Here is a 15969-nt window from a genome sequence, read left to right as displayed (position 1 = left end):
ACCCGCGCACATCGTCTCTTCACTCGCTTGCTAGTGTTCGCTTTTCTGTGGACGCCTCAGCCAAACCAATAGAATGTAAGTTCTGCGCACGTCGCCTTGAGTGCTTGAAACTCTCCTAGAATGAGTGCCTATACTGCAAGCAAAGTCGTGAAGTGTCCACCATGGCATAATTAATCAGATTACGAATCAACGAAGTACACACTATGCGTCCGTGAGGCAATACGTGCAGCTGCACTCATGTTGATGCTGCTGTTTATTCTGCTGATGTAATCCCTTTGTGATGGGTGGGCCTTCAATTCCCCTACTCGTTGACCAAGTCACATGGTTTCTGCCCCGCAATATTACATATGTAAACGCGAATCCTCTCACAACATGAAGTCTGTGTAGAGTTTTATTACTTTTTTTTCCTCGAATAGTTTCAAAGTACAAGCGAACTTTGTTTCGTTCACCGCAATAGGCGCTGCTTGCATAAAGTTCATAGTGTGTTCACTCTGAACACTGTCTGTACATTGTCTTGTGGTGTCGTCGTAGATGTTGTAGTTGGAGCAAAAGATGTTGTAGTGGAGCAAAAGTGAGTGGCCGCCTTAACAAAAACATGCAGTAAAGTTGAAACTCTGCAAACTAATGAACTAAATTTTTTTCGAAAGCAAGCAAAACCGACCTGTCACTCGACAAACTTGTTTAAAGCGCGTTCAAGTACAGCATTTTTTTCTAAATCTTATTTTAGACGGGCAAAGTAAAGTAACAGGAGTAGGCAAGAAAGTTTCATTGTACGTGGCAAGAACACCCTAATGATGAAAAACAATAGGAATCAAGTGCGCTCCCTGCCGTGGCATGATTGTGTAGAGGATAACGCAAACTTGTCCTAACAAAGCCCTCTTCGCAGTAATTGTTAGTAAGGTAAGGGTTCGCTGAATGCTAACCTTAAAGATATCATTAGCGAATGCAGTGGGTCAGTGGTTAAAGTACTTTGCGAACGAGGTTAGCCTATTGCCAGTACTTCGTACAACTAATAGAATTGGGCCATTGTCTGATACGTCGAAATCCACGCAAGTCGATTCCTCCGTTTTAGTTTAGTTCCTTTTTTACACATCTGTCGTGAAATTCTACAAGTAGCTCTTCGTTGCGACCACATTAATTAAAGTGCAGCTCCCAGGTTGATTTAGGCCAATATTCAAATTATTTCTTACGTCACAATATGTAAGACTAAATTTTAGCCAATCCTAACGATGCACATCCGATTGGTGCAGGACACTGCTCTAGACTCAATTAAGAACATTCATGAAAGAAAAGCTTTGTGAATATGGCTGTTGAGCCCATGTTTACAAAAAAATTCTTGTGGTAGGAATGTTCTTCAGAAAAATTTTCAGCTGATGATGCCCACGGAAGTATCATTAGTGAATGTTCAATCACAAATAAAACTTACGGACGAGAAGTTTTGTGAATTTAGCGTCTGATCTTTTATATCTTTTATATGTAGCACCACCAGCTCGAAAACATCATTCATTTATTCGGTCTTAAGCCACTTGCGTGTGCACAGTTGAGATTGGCATCTGGAAGCAGAGAGTGGCGGTAGACGGGCATTTGTAAGTAACGAAATGAAACAAAAATAAATAAAACATTGGTGGTGTCGTCCGAATTTTCTCTCGTACAAACCATTACGCACTGAGCCACTTGGCGCGTTTTCACAGCGCTCACGGCTTCTTGTCGGTCTCATCCCGTGCATTGGGGTGCTTGCACCAAGCCTGTACCATCTCTAGCAACGCCGTCTATCACTCTACAAGGTTGCTCCACGATAACCGGTGCCCCATTGCCTATTGTAATCCGGAAACATTTCTCTCAAACTCACTACTAAATTGACATTTTTTTTTTAAACACAGCACTGAATATCTGAGCCCCAATAAAAAAAAAAACACTTTTTTAGATATTCTAAAAATTCCTTTTACTCGAGTGCATTCCTTCTTGCAATGCGTGCTGTTTGTGGGGTGGGCTATGGCACATAAAATAAGTGAGCAGCAATAACTAAAATTTAAAAAAAAAACACAAGCTTTGTGTATTTCACTTTGTATTGACAAGTTCTCTAGGCATATTTATATTTTCAAAGGTCGAGAAGATGGCTAGAACTATTGGTGAAGCTTCGAAAAAATTGCAATAAGATGGTACATTAGCACGGTGTCTACGAAGCTTATGAATTGCTTCATGTTGCCAAATGCTTTGTTTCCATTGTTTAATCATCTCGTACGCGTACGCTATTTCAAAAGAGTAAAGCGATGTTTCAGACTTCGATGCGAACTGACACAGAAGAGCTTCAGTTCGGGACGTCAGTTTAAGACACGAGTCCGAACAAGTTCTGAAACATGGGCAAGACCGGCACTATACTTGCCATCACTTCACGGTGAAGATGACTAGTTTGGCTGGCAAGGTGAAAAGTTACATATGAAAAAAGGAATAAATATGCAGGCGGATGTAAAATGAAGAAATGACTAAAGAAGCGAGCGACGTTACCGAGCAAGCAAGACATTGAAGACAACATGCGTCAGAGGGAAATCAAAGAGCGCTCGAATGTAGCCGCTTTGTTCCGCAGGTCGGTTGTAGCCAGAGCAGGGCTGGGCAGGAGGAGGCGCGAGTGCCGCCTCTTTGTGGCCCCCGCGATGGGTCGAAAAGCTCATCCGTCTCTGCCAGCAGTGCCCGTTCGGGACGCCCCGGAGAGAGCGGATAAACAATGACGGCCGCGACACCGGAGACAACGGGCCGCTGGCGAGAAGTTAAAACTTGCGAACAGGAAACGCTGTCCTCGCCGCGGGTCCCCGTTCCTCTCCCCTCGTGGCTCCTATTGACGTGGAGGGTTCGGAGAGGCAGAAATAAGAGCGGGGGCCAACTCTGGGGTCCAGGCTGGAAGAAGCTGAGAAAAAAAAAAAAGAGAAATCAACGCCCAACAGAGTAGAGACTGGCCCGGGGTTAGCGTCGTCGTGCAAGGGACATTAGCCCGGGTCATTAATTAACGGAGGAAGAGGAGATACCGCCACAACCACCGCCACTGCTTCTGCTGCGTTCGATGGCGCGCATTGTGTGTGGTCTCGACGCGTGGCCTCGGTTTGCCTCGACCGCTGTCTCCGCACGCTGCGGGGGGTGCGCAGCTTGGCCGCTGGGGGTGTCAGGCTCCATTTTCTTGCTCCCGCCGCCCGGTGGAGAGTGCCCACTCCCACCACTCCCCGCTGTGTTGCGCTGTCGTCGTTCGTCGCGGCACACCGTTCTCATGCGTAGCGGCTACACGTACTGAGCAGCGCGTAGAACAATGCAGATTCGAGGTTAGCGCTGATGTGCCGAAAAACGCCGCCGCCAAGTTAGAGGGTGCTTTAAGGATGGAGGAAACTGTACCCCGAATTTCGGCAGTCCATTCGGATAATACGTCGCATAACATATACAACGAAGATCATACCGAAGGGGCCAACATTGGCTATTCCGGACAGCTTCAAGCAAGAGCACAATCAAAGATGGTACGAAAGAAGTTATTATTTTTTTCATTTTCATGCCTAGAAGTTCTAGTGAACAATACCATCAAATACCATCAGCAAATCAGATGCATAAAAGGCGTTCGTTCAGTATTCTTATCTAGTTGTGCACACACACAAACTACGCTATGTTTTCTTGCATATATATATATGCACTTTTAACTTCTATATATATATATATACATATATATATATATATATATATATATATATATATATATATATATATATATATATATATATATATATATATATATATATATATATATATATATATATATATAAACATTCAAATTGGGCACAGCAGCACGCACCACGCCTGAAGGAAATAGTGATGCTTTGTTCAAGCAGAAAACCTCTTCAAGAACATGGATTGATTTTTGCATAGCAATACCATTGGAACTTCGAAACTTGTGCATCTGTAAGGAAACAAAAAAGAAGCATTGGCTACATTCAATTCTTCGTTTAAAAGATTCCTATTTAGAAACGTTGCCAAACAGTCATGACGTTTAAAACGACATTATTTCAACGTACTGTAATGAAAACAAACACGCTCGCACAAATGCTTAATTATGGGCTATATTAGTGGCCTCAGTTTCCGCCTGCAAACAAGCGCCGTGGTTAAGGCTTTTCGCTCAACCAAAAAGAAAACACAACAAAAAGTGGCAGTTTGTTCTTCATATCCCCAACAACGTACCAACTAATTCGCGAAAGAAGAAAAAAGAGAAGGCGCGAATAAATTATTGCGCTTCTCTTACGCAACCGGCAGTGAAAAGGCACGCGGAGCTGCAAGTCTTGGGGCTCGACTGCACTCCGAGAGGAGCGATAGCTCCCGCACGTCCTCAGCGACTTGAAAAATATCTCGCCTCGAACCGCGATTCTTTTTACGCTTGCCGCTCCAAGGCTCATTTGTTTCGTTTGCCCGCTGCCTCTCCTGCCCCACGCTCCCTTCTTGTGGTGGTGTCTGCACGGCGCTGCGCACTCTCCTTCCTTTCGTGTTTGTGCTTCCCTCCTTGTCCTATTCCTCCCGGGGTGGCCCACGGGCGTACAAGTGCGCGATTGTGGAACAAGCAATTGCACCGCTTAAAGAGCGCTCAAGGACAGCGGGATCAGCTCTTTACGGCTAGGCTTTAAAAGCTTTTTCTTTGCGTGTTATGAGTTTACCGACAAGGCAGCGAAGTAACGCCATATATTCCGCTGTACGTGAAGCCGCTGTGCGTCGACGTTTAAAATGCTAGGGCCACGTGTGCTTTGAGATATAAATCACGTTTTTTTTTGTTTTGTAAACGCCCCTGGCGCGTGTTGATTGATGGATCAATTTGTAGCGTCTCAGGTTGTTCATCATAGCGGCATTAAGAAACGCCGTAGCAGACTGAGTTTGATATATTTGTACAACCTTTCAAATTCTGCGCGTGCTTATTCGCTTTAAGAATGCGTTGTGATGTGCCGCAGTGAAAACAAACTGAACCAGTGACCACGCACTCCGCAGATCATTAGTGAGCCTTTGCAGGAGGCTTGCTGTACGTTGCTTAATCTTTTTTGTTTACTTTCCCTGTTTAGAACTAGTTTTTAAAGTGCAACAGTTTTTGTTACGACTAGTCAGCAAACTTCTGTGTGGCCGTGTATCATTTTGACACGTAGGACAAATTGATATATAGAAATAAACCTATCAAAAACGATGAACTTGCTTGGAAACGATGGATTTTGAGCCTTGGTTCAGAAACTGAACGTCCGACCTACTGGCCTAAACACCCGCGCATGCAGGAGGTGAATATACCTGAGCCATGTGAGGGCACTGTACCGTACGTAAAATGTGATATGAGGCAAGTCTTCGTTGAATTATATCGGAATGTCAGAATAAAAAAGCACTTTCTAGGAAAACTTCTGAAGCCGTCATGGAACATTGCACATGTCAGGAAAACACGTCTTTCGGTGGTCGTAGGATGTGCTTTCTGTCAGGCCGTTCGAGATGTTGATGAATGATGGACAAAAGACGAAAGATGCTACGGCGATGCCACCGGACAACAACGCTCCAGAAAAGACCACAGCCATAGTTTCCTACAGTGATATTCTGCGCTTGTAAAACACTGAAACAACTCTCAAATGAGACTCTGCGGGGAGTTTTCGCACGTTTTCTTTTAAGCAGCATTTAAAAAATTATTAAAAAATTAATAAAAAAATACATACTTCAACGAATGCCTAGAGTGATGTCTAAAGAGTTACCCACAAAGCCACTATTTACGGCAGGAAACGTGAAACACGTATCTGTAGAGAGAAAGACAGGTAAGTTTTTTTAAGAACACCGTTAAGACACCACGGTGTTCCCTTGAAATTCGTATACAGGCCTAGATTTTCTTAGTTTTCCCAACCAGGCTTCCCATGCTTGCATTCGATGTAATCGGCAACACGATGCGTATTGTAGAACAGGCGCCAACACTGCAGCGCGTCGCGCACATACAAAATATAAGTAAATAAATGAATACCGTTTGAATTAGTGCTATTTACTTGTGATTTAGTAAACCACTTTCTGTCGAGCAGGTGCCGCGGGCCGCCTCAAAGCTTTCTTGTTACTTATTTTTCGCCACATACCGCTTACCTATCGCCACTAAATATCCAGCAATTCCCGCTTAAGTGTTTCAACACTGATTTTCCTTCTCACCCCTTTCGTACAGTTTGCTGAAGTTGATGAGACAAAATGTGGGGAACGCAGCGTTCTATATAACGTTCCTTGAAAGCAATATTTTCTTGCTTCACCTTTGCAAAAGTGTTGTACCAGCTGATGCTGGTAGGAACAGCAAGTACTTCCTCTCTGATACTGTGAGAACCGAACATATTAAAATTGAAACTGTTTTTATTTTGTTGAACTTAAGTACTATGTTTTAGTTAGTGATGATGTTCGAGCCTCTTATACAATCTGTAGGTACGTTACATCGAAAAGCAGCAACACGTGCATTTCTAGGATAAAGATTTAATGCATTATACTGGGTGCATGTGGGCTTCACGTAAGGGAAACGAGAGAATGTAAAACAACAGACCACAGTATTTACGCAGATTCTTGCTGTGTCAGATGAAAATGACTGTACGCGTAGTTTATATTTTTGTTAGGTCATAACTTAACAGCAAGCTCAGTAACATTATGGTCAAGAGAATTTATGTTGTTGCGAATTTACATGCCCTAAATATTTTTTTTTGAATTTGCATATTTTTACCAAACTCATCACGTCACCACATAAAAAAAACGAAGAAAGAAAGATAGAAAAAAAGAAAGAATGAATGAAAAAAAAAAGAATGAAAAGAAAAGAAAGAAAGAAAGAAAAAAAAGAAAGAAAGAAAATCAAATCAAAAGCGCTCTGTGTGACATACGATAGCTTCAAATACGCAGCAGTTCACAGCTGAAGGGAACGTAGGAGCAGGTGCCGCATACTTCTCGCCCCTGCCAGCAAGCGACAGCAACTGTGTTGTGCGCAGTTGGAATGAGCGAACAGTCTGCTCAGCAAAAATTCAGTGTGCGGCAGCAGATGGCAGTATACGACGAAAGGGCACTACCGATAGTGCTCATTGCGCCTGTGCTAAACCCGTTGCAGCCAATGTTCGCTTTAGCTGTGGACCGCTGTGTACAACTGCTGTCGAAATTGCCAAGACATTTTTCTTTAAGTTTTTACTAAGCACATGATCACATTACATGAAACACTTCATACTACTGTTTTAGAAAAAAAATACTTCATGCTCATATAAATCAATGCGTTTAGATTGGCTGCATTCAATGTTGCTTATCTAACAGCCGGTGATCAACTTAAGCCGACAAGAGGGTGAACTCGCTTACACAGGGGAATTCCACAATGCCCAAAATGGCACTACTGGCTCTCTGAAGTGGGCGACTAAATAAAATAGCTTAGTGTAGACAAAAGCTATATTATCAACAAAAGCACCACTGTGGCAGCCCTCCGTTATCCAACCATGGTTTTCCCTTTTCGCAAGCAAAACCTAGGAGCGCCCAGTTATCCTCACTGACGCCGAATGGTCTCTACAATATGTTATTCGTATACATAGCTATGCACAGATGAAGCATATATGCACAATTTATTTCGAGTGCATGCTTACGGCCATGCAAGTTTTCCTGATACTGAACTTGAAAAAGTGTACTTATACTAACCAGCTTTACACCTGGAAAATGAAACCCCCCACCCTCAGTAAAAAAAAAACAATATATATATATATATATATATATATATATATATATATATATATATATATATATATATATATATATATATATATAGGCAGGCATAGTGGTTGAGTGGCCGTAGCGTTGCATACGGTCCAGTAGATCCACCGTGAGCGGTCACAACGTGGTTTATTTCGACGTTTCGGCCTAGAGTCTGGCCTTCATCCTGATGAAGGCCAGACTCTAGGCCGAAACGTCGAAATAAACCACGTTGTGACCGCTCACGGAGGATCTACTGGACTCTATATTTATATATATATATATATATATATATATATATATATATATATATATATATATATATATATATGCAAGAAAGAGACGACGAAACTTTCACGGAAGCGTCTTTACTTAACGTTTTCAGCTGGTGAACCAGCCTTCGTCAGAAGGCTGGTCCACCAGCTGAAAACGTTTAGTAAAGACGCCTCCGGGAAAGTTTCGTCATCTCTTTATTTCTTGCATACAATACGTCGGGTCCAGCGTGAATGACGCTAAAAAAATCTGGTATATATATATATATATATATATATATATATATATATATATATATATATATATATATATATATATATATATATATATAATGTGGCAACGTCACTGATTGCTGGGAATATAAAAAATTATCAATAGCTTCTACGTTTTTGTAAAGCGGTCTTCACCTTTACAAAACTGTGTATGCGGAAAAGCCATCTCCAAGAAAAAAGAAAGTCTGCGGAGGACAATGTTTTTTGGTTGAACTGCCTGCCCTTCGTGTATAACAACTGGGTCGCAGAGATCGTACAGAAATTCTGCTTGCCCTGGCACATGTGAAAGTGCATGTTTGCAAGAGAAAAAAACTGAAATAAGTGGAAAAGCAAAGCATAAGTTTGTTAGTACATTGGGAGGAACAAATGACCGGAAGACAGGGAGGTAAACCTTAAAATATTCTTCTGGGGTGCTACCCTATATTCCGAGTAAGAGAAATACGCAAAGAATTAGCAGATAAACAAAACAGGCATGCCATAAGAATAAATAAAAGAGCTGAAAAAAAAAACAGGAAGACTAGTCTCTACCAATACAAAGGTGACTCTCACGATAAAATTTCGGTAGTGAGTTGACGGAGTTCTCGCACGAAGTCCAGCTCAATGCCAAACAATGTGGATAAAAAAGTGAGTAAAAATTGCAGTTTTTGTCACATAACTACAAACGTCCGCATACATTGGTCAACGTACATGAGGAGTGCCGTAATGGCGTGCTGCGAATAATTTCTACCCTCTGGGATTCTCAACGTACTCAGTACATAAGCCTCTGGCTCTTCTACTCCGTCGAATTGGGACAGCCAGGGCCGAGATCGAACCCACATCTTTCAGGTCAGAAGCCAAGCGCCGTAACCACTATAGCCACACTGCTTTTTACTGGTAGGTTAAGATATACAATACCTCAAGGGTGAAAAATGAACGTGAGTTCTCTTTATAGGTACGCTTTATGAATTGAAGGACGATAAGATAACGCGTGAATTGAAATTTTTGTCATCAGTAGTAGTAGTAGTAGTAGTAGTAGTAGTAGTAGTAGTAGTAGTAATAGTAGTAGTAGTAGTAGTAGTAGTAGTAGTAGTAGTAGTATTGATAATTTATATGTGGTCTTTAACGTTCCAAAACCACCATACGATTATGAGAGACGCCGTAGTGGAGAACTCCGGAAATTACGACCGCCTGAGGTTCTTTAACGTGCACCCAAATCTGAGCACATGAGCCTACAGCATTTTCGCCTCCATCAGAAATGCAACCGCCGCAGCTGGGATTCGATCCCGCGACCTGCGAGTCAGCAGCCAAGTACCTTAGCCACTAGAGCACCGCGGTAGGGTAGTAGTATTGTCAATGCAAAAACTGCTGCGGATTCTTGTACAGCGAAGCCTAGGAATCGCAACGAATATATGCAGAGTATATTGCCTAAGTGTCATGTCTTTTTGTATAGAAAATGCAGACTTTTCACAAAATAGTAACAGTCGGACACCTCTCGTCTTCAGTTCCGAAATGAGGCGGCGGAAATATTTTGCCACACCTATCAAATTAACTAAAAGAATATCGTCAATCAACATTTTAATTAGAATTTGAGTGCATTTGTTTGCATAAAAAAGTTGTAGCACCCCACAATTTACGGTATATCACTTTTTAATTTTAAAAATATTATCTACAGAAACTTTGTGATATATGTGGTATCGTAAGGCGGCGCGGCAGGTAATGCGGTCGTTGAATTACGTCCGACCGCACCCAATGGCGAGTGACAGGAGACTGGAAAAAGAAAAAGGAAAGGTTCGGTCCATCTTTGTCGTTGTTTACCTAATTTAAAAAGGCAAGTATGCACTGCTTTGGGCTGTCTAAGTCTGTAGGTCACATCTTTGCACATAGCAGAACGTAAATTTCCCGGTTATCTTTGGTGCACACGTACACGTACGAAAGGGCCCACCAATAAATAATTTACACAAAATTTCTTGTAGTTTTGTGCTACAAACAGGTAGAAGCAACTTTGTTTTTTTTTTCCAAACTGTGAAATTGAGGAAACTTGGATACATAAATGTGGCGTCTTTCACCCGAGCGATGATATTATATCGGCAATTGACAGGTAAGTGTTAATCACTGGCAAACGGATTTGAACAACAACAACAAAACAAGAACAAAACAACAATATCGCGCAAGACCAACCAGTTTATATATACACAAAGGTATGAAGGAAGGCATTTATCGAAATTCCAATTGGTCATTCATTTCTCGTCACCGTTCCCTCTGTGCCATGCATTTCTGTACATTGAGCCGTATAATTTTACTTTGTCGTCTCATTCAGAAACGCACACGCTGCAGCTTGCGTGTTACTGAAGGCGAAGGGAAAGTGAAATTATGCCGCTCCGGTAGCTCTTTAAGTGGATGTCGTAAGGATCAATTATGTGTCTTGGCCTAGTGCGGTATGTGGGATTTAACGTCTCAAAACCACAATTTGATTATGAGAGACGCCATAGTTGATAACTCCGGAAATTGCGACCACCTGGGGTTCTTTAACGTGCACCCAAATCTGCGAACGTGGAACTACAGCATTTTCGCCTCCATGTAAAATGCAGCTGCCGGAGTTAGATCCCGCGACTTGCGGGTCAGCAGCCGAGAATCTTAGCCACTACACCACTGTGGCGTGGCAGCTCTTAGCCTAAAGCAATTGCGAGAAGATGATAAGTGTGGTGATAAACCACTGCTTTACGGTGAAATAAGACAAGGCACATTGAAAACGCTTTTCGCCTTCCCGCTCTATCTTTTAGGACGCACCGCTTCCACAAAAGCGAAGAATAAATCACAGTTACTCAAGAGCGAGTGAAGATATGTGAACACGCAGAGGGAGATTCAACGCCAAATAGAAACGATGGATTGAAGGAACAGCACCACGTTGACATTACCGATGCATCAGCTGGATGAGAATCACACATACGCTTGGGCAAGTAATGTGCACTTTGAGCATTCTGGAGACGGTGGCGCCGACTGCATTTTTTCCTAACGCGCCGTGACATGTATGCTTGAATTCTTGAGCGGTTTTTGCAGCATGGCCATAATGTTGAATCCTGCATGTCACTACGCGATGCTTCTTTCTTAAGTTTAGCGAGTTAGTGGCAGGCATCCTGACAGTGAGGCAACATATGTGTTTATCGTGCATATGCAGCTTGTGCATCGTAGGAAATTTGTTTATTCTGTGCCGCGACACGCGTTTCTCCCTAAGCGCAGCACAACAGACTATGCTACTGTTTTATTTGCGTTAAGCTCAAGAGACACAATCGCCTGAAGATTCGATGCATTGCGGAACATCATCGTAGCATCTCCAGTGCCGAGCAAAAAAAAAAAGATAGCAGCGATGGAGCCGAATTGCTAGGAGATTTTGACCCGGAGCGGGTGACCTGCTCTGTCGCCAGCGAACCGAGAGGGACCTGGCATCTCGCGCAGCGCTGCGCGCAACTACGGTGGGGTCGGGCGGATGTGGTGGCCGCGTCATCCCCTACTCGGTGAAACACGACGACGCCGACTGCTCGGTACACGCACCATTAGTCCGAATTAAACGCCACCCTTTCGGGCGACCGAATCCTTTGTCTCCCGGGCGCGCCGACAAGAAGAGTGGTGGCTGTCGTTGCTGACTGACTGGGTGGCCCCGACAGTGTGTGGGGCTGTCGCCTCTCTTTTTTTATGCTACTAGTGCCTGCTCCCGGATTGTCCCGGATTTTAAGCGCATCGCGGAGCTCGCCGCGGCAGAAAGAGATTTTCGATGCAGATTTGAACAACCTGTGAGAGTAGTATTTCGTGAGCTCTTCCTTTTCCTTTTTTTTGAGATTAAGTATTTAATTCATTCTATTTTTATTGTCCTGTTTTAATCATTTTTTTTCATTGTCCTTCATCGAGGAGATCCCTTCAATAACAGGGGCATAGGTTTGTGCAAGCGATCTACGATGAACGAAAAAAAAAGAAACAGAGGTGAAATACCAAGAAAAATAAAATAAAATTGAAGGGGAAGCAGGGTATGAAATGGTGCAGTGGGGGTGTCTGCGAAATCCACCTTTTAATTCATTTTTGTGACCAGTTTAACAATATAGGAAGGAAAAACCGTACAGATGTTATCTCTTACTGTGTAGAGTTCGCTGTACATTGCTCCACTGTTTCAGATCTACCGTTTTGCACATGGCTCCTTGTGTTTTGCGAGCGCATCTGAGCATTCGCAACTTACTTGTCGAATGATTGCAGCTAAATTTAAACGTACTCACGAAGGAACGAAAACACGAGAACAGAGCCGACTCTAACTAATGGCACTTTATTGAAACCGTTCTCTTTCCTTTGTTCGTACATTTAAATTGATCTGCAACCACTCGACATCCAAGGTCACCAACTAGGCCAGATGCGAACCATTCGCAGCTACATAGATATATAGGTTTTTCTAGACAAACTGTCATGTTATGTTAGCTTCGGTTTGTTAGTTAGGTGACATTACTGAAGGTGACTCAAGAGGACAAGCGTGAGCCCAACAAACACGCTCTGGCAGAAATTGACGACGGAGGAAATTATCAGGGTCACCTACATCGGTGAGGCCGTGCCCAACTTTGTCACGTCCATCATCTGATCGTCTCGAACAAGAAAGTCACTTTTCTCTCATTCAGCACGATGCGTTCTATTCGGCAATGAAGGTTTGTATCGTTCATTCCATCTGTCCCGTCTTGTGCGTTGTTATGTTCCAAACGACTTCGAAAAGAGTGCCTCATGTATTAGTGCGTACTGTGCCTTTTGGCACGCTACCTTGAAACCTGTAAGGCGAGCTGGATCGGTGCTTCTATTCCAGGAGTTACATTACACAAAGCCTGAGCTGCATCCGCGACAAGCTACGAGGCAATACTTTTTTGTCTATCTTGAATGGCGCTTCAAGAGGTCTCAAGAAATGGGCATTGCTTTTCGAATGGCACCATAAGACGGTGTCCCTGGATGCAAAATATGCCGCATACGCCCATTCCATTTCTGAGGGACTGATTGTACGGTGCTAGCTTTTCTCCTGTTTTGTTCTCATTCCTGTTTTGAAATTGTCATTTTATAACTACTATAGAACAGCGTGTACGTGGATTATAATGACAAAAGAGTGGTTATCTAATAACACACAACTTGACAGAAAATATATTTTTTCACAAAATATTACATGTCGCATACATCGGCTGTTCACAAACATTCCCGAAATATTGTTTCTAAATGATCTTTACCCAATGAAGAAAATAATAAAATTAGGAGAGTTTGCATGGTGTTGCGTGGTTGTTGCACAGATGCCTGAATCTGTGCCGACCAGCTGAGAGATTTTAACATGCCTTGGACAACTCTGATTCAGAGCAGTTTTTCTTTGTTTTTTTCTCACAAAAATTCCTGATGTTTATCAGATTACACCCCACAACCATCATTAATTTGCCCCGCCGCGGTGTTCCAGTGGCTAAGGTACTCGGCTGCTGACCCGCAGGTCTCGGGATGAAATCCTGGCTGCAGCGGCTGCATTTCCGATAGAAGCGAAAATGCTCTAGGCCCATGTGCTCAGATTTGGGTGGACGTTGAAGAACCCCAGGTGGTCGAAATTTCCGGAGCCCTCCACTACGGCGTCTCTCAAAATCATATAGTGATTTTGTGACGTTAAATCCCACATCCCTCAACCATCATTATATTAAAGAGAGAGCACAAGCGTTTAAATGAGCGTCGAACCCATTACTGCGTGGACGGTTGATGTTGCTCGTCCACAGGTAACGGCTGTCCGTAACAAGGATCCGGCAACACTGGACTCACTCCCGGAATCGCTTGAAGGGAGGGGAACTGAGGAAAGGGTAGAGATGGACTGATGGAAAGGGGACCGGGGAAACGGTGAGCCAGTGAGGAATGGATCGCCAAGCACGCACCGCGACATGAACTGTTCGCCGCGCGGCCTAATCAGATTTACATTCGCTCCCTCGACAAATCGCCCTGTTTTCGATCGCCGTCTGCGTACGCGGGATTCGGCGTGCGCCTTGCCGTTCTCTACGGGCTCAAACCTAATGACCCATCTCGAAAAATCCGCGTGGTTTCCCCTGCCTCCCTCTCACGAATCGAAGCATCTTCTGGAAAGCAGGGAGTCATCGTTCTTTCGATCCCCTGCTGACAACACGGTGGCTCCTGCTGGCCGCCTGGCTGACTAGCAGTCTCGCTGCCGTGTTACGAACGCGGAGATTATAGCGGGGATGTCCCATTTGATCTGCTCGACCGTCCTTCCCCCTTTACCATATAATGCTTGGCAGAGAAAAGATGGTTGCCACGGATGCACGCTCAGCGGAGCTTGCGGCCAGCGCGAGGGTTGCTCGCCGCCGCCACTGTGCGAGGCGCCTGCCCGCTGTCGTTGCAAGTGGCGCACCATGATTCGTCTTGTGTGTCACGTTCGCAATAGGCGGAAACCGTTGCCCAGTATCTGTCCCCACTCTCCTCGTATGCTCTCGCCAGGGAAGACCGACGAGTCTATCGGGAGTGGGGTTTGGCCCCCGCGGCGGGCCGCAGCCTCCTCATGACCTGACGAAGCGTTGTGGCCGCCACCGCTCTTCTGCCCTCGGAGCGGCGGGAATGAAAAATGAAGCGGGCCACCGCAGTCTCGGAAGCTTCTTTTTCCTCTCTTGCGTCGAGTCTTGGTGGCGGTGGCGACGACGACTCGATAGAGAGCGCTCAATAGACAGCGACCATTGGCGCGTCATCCATTCCACTCCTCTCCGACGTCGCTATTCCTTATATTATCTTGCGCCCTCTGCAGCTGCCTATTTTTTGTTGCTCTACCATTCTAATTTTTATTTTCCTCGCGTCTTCACGAAAGGGTAGAAAAGTGAGCATCTCTTCGCCTGTGCTTGGAGTGATTTGTGAGACTAACAGCAACACCGCCGGCTACCTACAATCTCGGGAACCTACGACTGCGCCTCACGTTCTATCGAAGTACAAGATAAAATATAGAAGGCACGCTTTCTTTTCGACAGAAGGATTGTTCATTGTGCTGCTGAGTTCGTGAGAGGAGTTACTATGTGTTGCACGAATAACTTTTTTGTCTCTTCCGTTGCCGCTGTTAACCACATGAATATAACATCGGTTGAGTACACTGGCCATGAAGAGGAAAAACAAAAAGTCTAAGGCACTGTCACCTGAACAGGCTATGTCAATTTGCTAGAGATTTGCTGGCTTCTACGTTTTTAAAGGCTAAACGCACACGCACTGCAATAAATTCTAATGACTAAAATGTTCACATAGAACAGTGTCTTCTGCGCATTCATTTTAATAGGCGCACGCGTTCTCCAGTACTTTGTTAATAACTGTGAAAACAGTATGCCGCATTTCAAAAGAGATGTTCCGTTAACTCCGATACTTTCTGCCGACGGCACCTTCTTTCATTTGCATGAGAACATGAATTTGGAACTACGTCTTCATTGAGATATATTTGTAGCACAAGCAAACTATAGAATGGTTGTGGACGCAACCACCATCCGTTAACGGCCCCCCTCCCCCTTCACATAAACCACCAAGTAATTTAGAAACTACGTTAATATTTTTTCTCGTTTGCAAGACCACCTGTATTCATAAGTGACCTAATTCAGATAACAAAACGTATACTTGTGCTTACTATACACGCTTGAAAAGTAATAAGAGAAATTTTGCATAGTAAATTTATTAAAATCATTGAGGCAGGTGTTTTTACTGAAGACTT

The sequence above is a fragment of the Rhipicephalus microplus genome, chromosome X, assembly GCF_043290135.1.
Source record: "Rhipicephalus microplus isolate Deutch F79 chromosome X, USDA_Rmic, whole genome shotgun sequence".
Lineage (NCBI taxonomy): Eukaryota > Metazoa > Arthropoda > Arachnida > Ixodida > Ixodidae > Rhipicephalus > Rhipicephalus microplus.
Note: the sequence above shows the minus strand (reverse complement) of the source record.